The sequence below is a fragment of the Schistocerca piceifrons genome, unplaced genomic scaffold (assembly GCF_021461385.2).
Source record: "Schistocerca piceifrons isolate TAMUIC-IGC-003096 unplaced genomic scaffold, iqSchPice1.1 HiC_scaffold_1345, whole genome shotgun sequence".
NCBI classification, from domain to species: Eukaryota; Metazoa; Arthropoda; class Insecta; order Orthoptera; family Acrididae; genus Schistocerca; species Schistocerca piceifrons.
The window spans coordinates 17,501-25,000 of NW_025727175.1; the positions used below are offsets into that span (position 1 = coordinate 17,501).

A 7,500-nucleotide genomic window follows, 5' to 3' on the forward strand; every position below is an offset into this window, starting at 1 on the left:
CATAGTTCACCATCTTTCGGGTCCCAACGTGTACGCCTCTAGGTGCGCCTCACCTCGCAATGAGGACGAGACGCCCCGGGAGTGCGGAGCCGCCGCCCCGTGAAGGGCGGGGAAGCCCCATCCTCCTCGGCCCGCGCAAGGCGAGACCTTCACTTTCATTACGCCTTTAGGTTTCGTACAGCCCAATGACTCGCGCACATGTTAGACTCCTTGGTCCGTGTTTCAAGACGGGTCGTGAAATTGTCCAAAGCTGAAGCGCCGCTGACGGGAGCGATTATTCCGCCCGAGAGCATCCCGAGCCAACAGCGGCGCGGGTCCGGGGCCGGGCCAGGTAGGTCCGTCATCCGGGAAGAACCGCGCGCGCTTGCCGGGAGCCCGAGCGCCCAAAGGGGCGAATCGACTCCTCCAGATATACCGCCGGGCAGCCAGCCAGGACACCGGGGCTCTGCCCAACAGACGCGAACCGAGGCCCCGCGGAAGGACAGGCTGCGCACCCGGGCCGTAGGCCGGCACCCAGCGGGTCGCGACGTCCTACTAGGGAGAAGTGCGGCCCACCGCACACCGGAACGGCCCCACCCGCGGCGAGTGGAAAGGCAACCGGACACGACCCCGCCGCGGATTGCTCCGCGCGGGCGGCCGGCCCCATCTGCCGAGGGCGGAGGCCAGTGGCCGGATGGGCGTGAATCTCACCCGTTCGACCTTTCGGACTTCTCACGTTTACCCCAGAACGGTTTTCACGTACTTTTGAACTCTCTCTTCAAAGTTCTTTTCAACTTTCCTCACGGTACTTGTTCGCTATCGGTCTCGTGGTCATATTTAGTCTCAGATGGAGTTTACCACCCACTTGGAGCTGCACTCTCAAGCAACCCGACTCGAAGGAGAGGTCCCGCCGACGCTCGCACCGGCCGCTACGGGCCTGGCACCCTCTACGGGCCGTGGCCTCATTCAAGTTGGACTTGGGCTCGGCGCGAGGCGTCGGGGGTAGTGGACCCTCCAAACACCACATGCCACGACAGGCGGCAGCCTGCGGGGTTCGGTGCTGGACTCTTCCCTGTTCGCTCGCCGCTACTGGGGGAATCCTTGTTAGTTTCTTTTCCTCCGCTTAGTAATATGCTTAAATTCAGCGGGTAGTCTCGCCTGCTCTGAGGTCGTTGTACGAGGTGTCGCACGCCACACCGCCAGCCGGCTGTGCACGCTACCGAGAAAGTACCGGTATGCGAACCGCCAGGCGACGGGCGCGCATCGCACGTTTGAGGAGACGCGGCCGGCCCCACAGGCGGCCGCGACACTCCCAGGTCTGCGAAGCGGGGCAAACGCCGCGCGCTTCAGTATACGTAGCCGACCCTCAGCCAGACGTGGCCCGGGGAACGGAATCCATGGACCGCAATGTGCGTTCGAAACGTCGATGTTCATGTGTCCTGCAGTTCACATGTCGACGCGCAATTTGCTGCGTTCTTCATCGACCCACGAGCCGAGTGATCCACCGTCCTGGGTGATCTTTTCTCAGTTTCCGCCGTCTCTTTCGAGACGGTCGCATAGGCGGGAGTGAGGCGTGTGGCGGCCCCTGTTCCAGCGTTCTGTGTCCAACGGCCTCACGGCCGACGGGCGTCGTACGGCTCCACACCGGAGCGGACAGGCACTCGGGCGAAAGTCATTCAAAACCGGCGCCAGGCGCCAGGTGCCGCAGGCCAGCCGCTCCAGCGCTCAGCGCTCGTACCACACAACATTGCCGCTAGTTTTGAGAGGCACGCGTGGTTCCGCACGCGGCGCACGGCTACGGCGAGCCGTACAGGTAGCGTGTTGCGCGACACGACACGCACATCGAAAGACATGCAGTCTAGTCGGTAATGATCGTAATGATCCTTCCGCAGGTTCACCTACGGAAACCTTGTTACGACTTTTACTTCCTCTAAATGATCAAGTTTGGTCATCTTTCCGGTAGCATCGGCAACGACAGAGTCAATGCCGCGTACCAGTCCGAAGACCTCACTAAATCATTCAATCGGTAGTAGCGACGGGCGGTGTGTACAAAGGGCAGGGACGTAATCAACGCGAGCTTATGACTCGCGCTTACTGGGAATTCCTCGTTCATGGGGAACAATTGCAAGCCCCAATCCCTAGCACGAAGGAGGTTCAGCGGGTTACCCCGACCTTTCGGCCTAGGAAGACACGCTGATTCCTTCAGTGTAGCGCGCGTGCGGCCCAGAACATCTAAGGGCATCACAGACCTGTTATTGCTCAATCTCGTGCGGCTAGAAGCCGCCTGTCCCTCTAAGAAGAAAAGTAATCGCTGACAGCACGAAGGATGTCACGCGACTAGTTAGCAGGCTAGAGTCTCGTTCGTTATCGGAATTAACCAGACAAATCGCTCCACCAACTAAGAACGGCCATGCACCACCACCCACCGAATCAAGAAAGAGCTATCAATCTGTCAATCCTTCCGGTGTCCGGGCCTGGTGAGGTTTCCCGTGTTGAGTCAAATTAAGCCGCAGGCTCCACTCCTGGTGGTGCCCTTCCGTCAATTCCTTTAAGTTTCAGCTTTGCAACCATACTTCCCCCGGAACCCAAAAGCTTTGGTTTCCCGGAGGCTGCCCGCCGAGTCATCGGAGGAACTGCGGCGGATCGCTGGCTGGCATCGTTTATGGTTAGAACTAGGGCGGTATCTGATCGCCTTCGAACCTCTAACTTTCGTTCTTGATTAATGAAAACATACTTGGCAAATGCTTTCGCTTCTGTTCGTCTTGCGACGATCCAAGAATTTCACCTCTAACGTCGCAATACGAATGCCCCCGCCTGTCCCTATTAATCATTACCTCGGGTTCCGAAAACCAACAAAATAGAACCGAGGTCCTATTCCATTATTCCATGCACACAGTATTCAGGCGGGCTTGCCTGCTTTAAGCACTCTAATTTGTTCAAAGTAAACGTGCCGGCCCACCGAGACACTCAATAAAGAGCACCCTGGTAGGATTTCAACGGGGTCCGCCTCGGGACGCACGAGCACGCACGAGGCGGTCGCACGCCTTCGGCTCGCCCCACCGGCAGGACGTCCCACGATACATGCCAGTTAAACACCGACGGGCGGTGAACCAACAGCGTGGGACACAAATCCAACTACGAGCTTTTTAACCGCAACAACTTTAATATACGCTATTGGAGCTGGAATTACCGCGGCTGCTGGCACCAGACTTGCCCTCCAATAGATACTCGTTAAAGGATTTAAAGTGTACTCATTCCGATTACGGGGCCTCGGATGAGTCCCGTATCGTTATTTTTCGTCACTACCTCCCCGTGCCGGGAGTGGGTAATTTGCGCGCCTGCTGCCTTCCTTGGATGTGGTAGCCGTTTCTCAGGCTCCCTCTCCGGAATCGAACCCTGATTCCCCGTTACCCGTTACAACCATGGTAGGCGCAGAACCTACCATCGACAGTTGATAAGGCAGACATTTGAAAGATGCGTCGCCGGTACGAGGACCGTGCGATCAGCCCAAAGTTATTCAGAGTCACCAAGGCAAACGGACCGGACGAGCCGACCGATTGGTTTTGATCTAATAAAAGCGTCCCTTCCATCTCTGGTCGGGACTCTGTTTGCATGTATTAGCTCTAGAATTACCACAGTTATCCAAGTAACGTGGGTACGATCTAAGGAACCATAACTGATTTAATGAGCCATTCGCGGTTTCACCTTAATGCGGCTTGTACTGAGACATGCATGGCTTAATCTTTGAGACAAGCATATGACTACTGGCATGGATCAACCAGGGAGCTGCGCCAACTAGAGCTGAGCAGCCGGCCGCCCGGGAGTGTGTCCCGGGGGCCCGCGCGAACACGCAAGCGTCCGCTCAATCATTCTGCAAACAGGAGGAGGCTGAGCTCCCCTGCACAATACACCTCGAAACCCTCTCAGGTCCCGGCGGCGCGCAGCGCCGTCCCAAGTACTTGGTCGGGTTCGAGAGAGGCGCAATCGCCCGGAGTTAGGCGAGTAGACGCTTTCGGTGCGACCACCCGTGCTCCCAACTGAGCTTGCCGCTGCCGACAGAGGCCCGGGAGCGTGCTGTCGTGGCATTGCCGGCGGGAGACAACACGCGCCACCTACGGTGACCGGCAGCTCCAACGCCAGCGCCACAGAAGGACAAAAGCCCCACTTGGGTGCCGAAGCGAACTCTCCCAGCACAGCGCACGCGCCAACACATCCGCACAGCTGCGATACAAACCACCAGCGAGAACCGCTGGGGCGACCGAGCAGCAGACGGCGTCGCGGCGCCGAGCGCCGGGCGGCGGCGCATCCTCAACGCACACAGTCCTCAATCGGACCAGCACACTGAAGATGTCCACCGCGCTTCGCACCGGGCCCGCGAGGACCTACTTTGGCCGCACGGCGCCGCGCGCAGGGTGCGCCGGCGCGCAGCTGCGACGCCTGCCGCGTCCGTCGGCCGGCGCGCCTGCCACTGGCCGCCCCCACCAGCCGGCTGTAGCGCGTGCGCCCACGCACCGCGCGGCCAGCACGCCGGGAGGCGCCCCCTCACCGGCCGGGGACGGTCCCACCCAGCCACCACCGCGTATCGCTTCACACCCAGATGCCGTTCAGTTTCATCGGCATGGTGGGTATCGCTGGAACAACCGGTTAGTACCTCAACCTATCGTCGCCATCACCGATTCACCCCTAGCGAGAACAACCGCACCACAACGGGTTACCATTTCTTCATTTGCGTAACTTCACCAGAAAACGTAGGCGTCCATCGCCATTAGCAACTTCAACGATTATTGCATGCCTGTGTCAGGTGTCACGCCACACTACGTCTGCCCACATACACGCAACAAAATGTGCACGCCTAGACAATACGTGGAAGGTGGCCCCCGTACGTATGCGATGTCCATTGCTCGAACGACTGTCAACCGGCCTCTGTAGCATGTCGCAGATATGGAACGCGGTGCACCATGCTATCACGGTGTTTGAGGAGAGACGACTAGGTCCGAATACATCAACACACAGCTCATGCTGATCGCCATCCACGGCGTCCGTTCCTCCCACACGTCTCTATGGCGTACCACACTGCAATCCAGCTCTCATAGGGAGACGACACGTAGCTGCGTGCACAATATTTGCACTGTATGGTCCGCCGTTTTTGGGCGCAGTCGTTGTACGGTCACACATGTGCCACGATGTATCATTCAGTACATAAGGACGAATGTGCAGTACAGATTGTGGTTCACGCGTACGACATCAGCGGACAGTTGACACAGGCCGCACCACAACGTAGCCTGCGTACGTCGCATGCGAAGGGCATTGAACATGCAAACTTGTCACCAACCAGCTTGCGAAGGCAGGGGGCAAGGTGGGGACGTGGGGACGTGGGGAGGGGTGGGGGGGGGGGGGGCGGCATGTACGTCCTGCTGCCATCCACATTACAGTGTACAGCAGGAGCATGTGGAAAGTCAGCAAGACTTGCAAGGTGTTTAACATGAAGCGATACACAGGGGAGCGGGCAGTGCGAGTAGCGAACTATATTGCGAGGGTTGCGGGTGGGCAACACTACACTAATTGAACGAGTCGTATAACAATTACAGAGCAGGTTTAGGCGACAACGTGGGTTACGTTAGCGGACAACGTGGGTTACGTTAGCGGACAACGTGGGTTACGTTAAGGCACAACATGGGTTACGTTAAGGCACAACATGGGTTACGTTAAGGCACAACATGGGTTACGTTAGGGCACAACATGGGTTAGGTTAGGGGACAACATGGGTTAGGTTAGGGGACAACATGGGTTAGGTTAGGGGACAACATGGGTTAGGTTAGGGCACAACATGGGTTAGGTTAGGGCACAACATGGGTTAGGTTAGGGCACAACATGGGTTAGGTTAGGGCACAACATGGGTTAGGTTAAGGCACAACATGGGTTAGGTTAAGGCACAACATGGGTTAGGTTAAGGCACAACATGGGTTAGGTTAAGGCACAACATGGGTTAGGTTAAGGTACAACATGGGTTAGGTTAAGGTACAACATGGGTTAGGTTAAGGTACAACATGGGTTAGGTTAAGGTACAACATGGGTTAGGTTAAGGTACAACATGGGTTAGGTTAAGGTACAACATGGGTTAGGTTAAGGTACAACATGGGTTAGGTTAAGGTACAACATGGGTTAGGTTAAGGTACAACATGGGTTAGGTTAAGGTACAACATAGGTTAGGTTAAGGTACAACATAGGTTAGGTTAAGGTACAACATAGGTTAGGTTAAGGTACAACATAGGTTAGGTTAAGGTACAACATAGGTTAGGTTAAGGTACAACATAGGTTAGGTTAAGGTACAACATAGGTTAGGTTAAGGTACAACATAGGTTAGGTTAAGGTACAACATAGGTTAGGTTAAGGTACAACATAGGTTAGGTTAAGGTACAACATAGGTTAGGTTAGGTTAGGTTACACGTTGTTGTAAGGAAAGGTGTAGGGGGGGGGGGCGGGGGCGGCAGGTTCCTTGATAGTGATTATAGTAAGTGAATGCTTGTGACATGATCAGATTTGTCACGTCAGGATGCACCTTTGGCTTATTAGAGGCGGCGCTCCAATTCTATGCTTGTGTGAGACCTGTGTCTTTGACTCATGTCATTGTTTGTGCGCTGTGACAGGAGGTACTATTGTGATGTTGGGTGCACCGTTGTATAGGACATGTGTGGGTGTTGGTGCCTGGTCTGCGCAATGGTGGATGTCGAAAGGCTGGGATATTGTATTTTCCGCATGGACCTCCTGGTCTGGTTGTGATAGTGTGGATTGTGTAATGTGGCGGAGAAGATGCACTGGATGTTGTTCCATGCTGGTGCTTACATATTGTATGTGCGCCCGTTAGAAGCAGAGAGTGGTGCGTGATCAGAGTGTCTGGCTGACGTGTGGTTCCCATTGTGGGCAGACTCTTTCAGCATGTATACGGACAGTTGTGTATATTTGCTGTAGTTTGATGGCTCTGCATTGATTACTAATCAGCGCCGTGTGTACGGGTAATCTGGTTCCAGTCCAAAATGTTCCATCTGTGTACATTAGTGACAAAGACTCTCCCCATGCAGTGGGGCTCGGTCTGTTATAGCTCTTCCGCGTAATATATTTGCCCCACGTTTTTGCGACTGCGAGTGCGAGTGCAACGCGCATGGGGACCGACATGCTGATGGCTCGGTATCGGACGCCGTACAGTGAGCAACGCGATCGCGTCTCTCGCTCGTAAGTGGTACAGGTCGCGGCTCATGTATAGGGACAGCGGGAATGTCGCATATTGGAAATAACTCTTCATGAAACGCAAGTTATAGGGGTGGATTGCACTTTACGAGTGCGGGAAACTTCCGCCGTTCATCCGCTGGAGGTGCGAGTTTGGCGGTTGGGGTGGTGCACGAACGGGTGCGGGTGGAGTCATTGCCGGTCCACGGCTTCGTGCGGCAGAGCCACTGGAGATTGGGTGCTATGGTCGACAGAGGCTGCAGGCTTTGTGGGTGGCGTCGAAAGGCGGGCACTGTG

The 7,500-nt window shown here is 56.0% G+C and overlaps 2 non-coding genes and 1 pseudogene across 2 annotated transcripts; all 3 read right to left on the reverse strand.

Annotated features, from left to right (window-relative positions):
* Nucleotides 1-1,151, reverse strand: part of LOC124732469 — a 4,228-nt pseudogene extending 3,077 nt beyond the window's left edge.
* Nucleotides 1,152-1,339: 188 nt separating this feature from the next.
* LOC124732461 lies at nt 1,340-1,495 on the reverse strand. Its single transcript, XR_007008714.1, has one exon. It is a non-coding gene; the product is annotated as a 5.8S ribosomal RNA (ribosomal RNA).
* Nucleotides 1,496-1,854: 359 nt separating this feature from the next.
* Nucleotides 1,855-3,764, reverse strand: LOC124732464. The gene has a single exon (XR_007008717.1). It is a non-coding gene; the product is annotated as a small subunit ribosomal RNA (ribosomal RNA).
* Between the last annotated feature and the right edge of the window lie 3,736 nt (nt 3,765-7,500).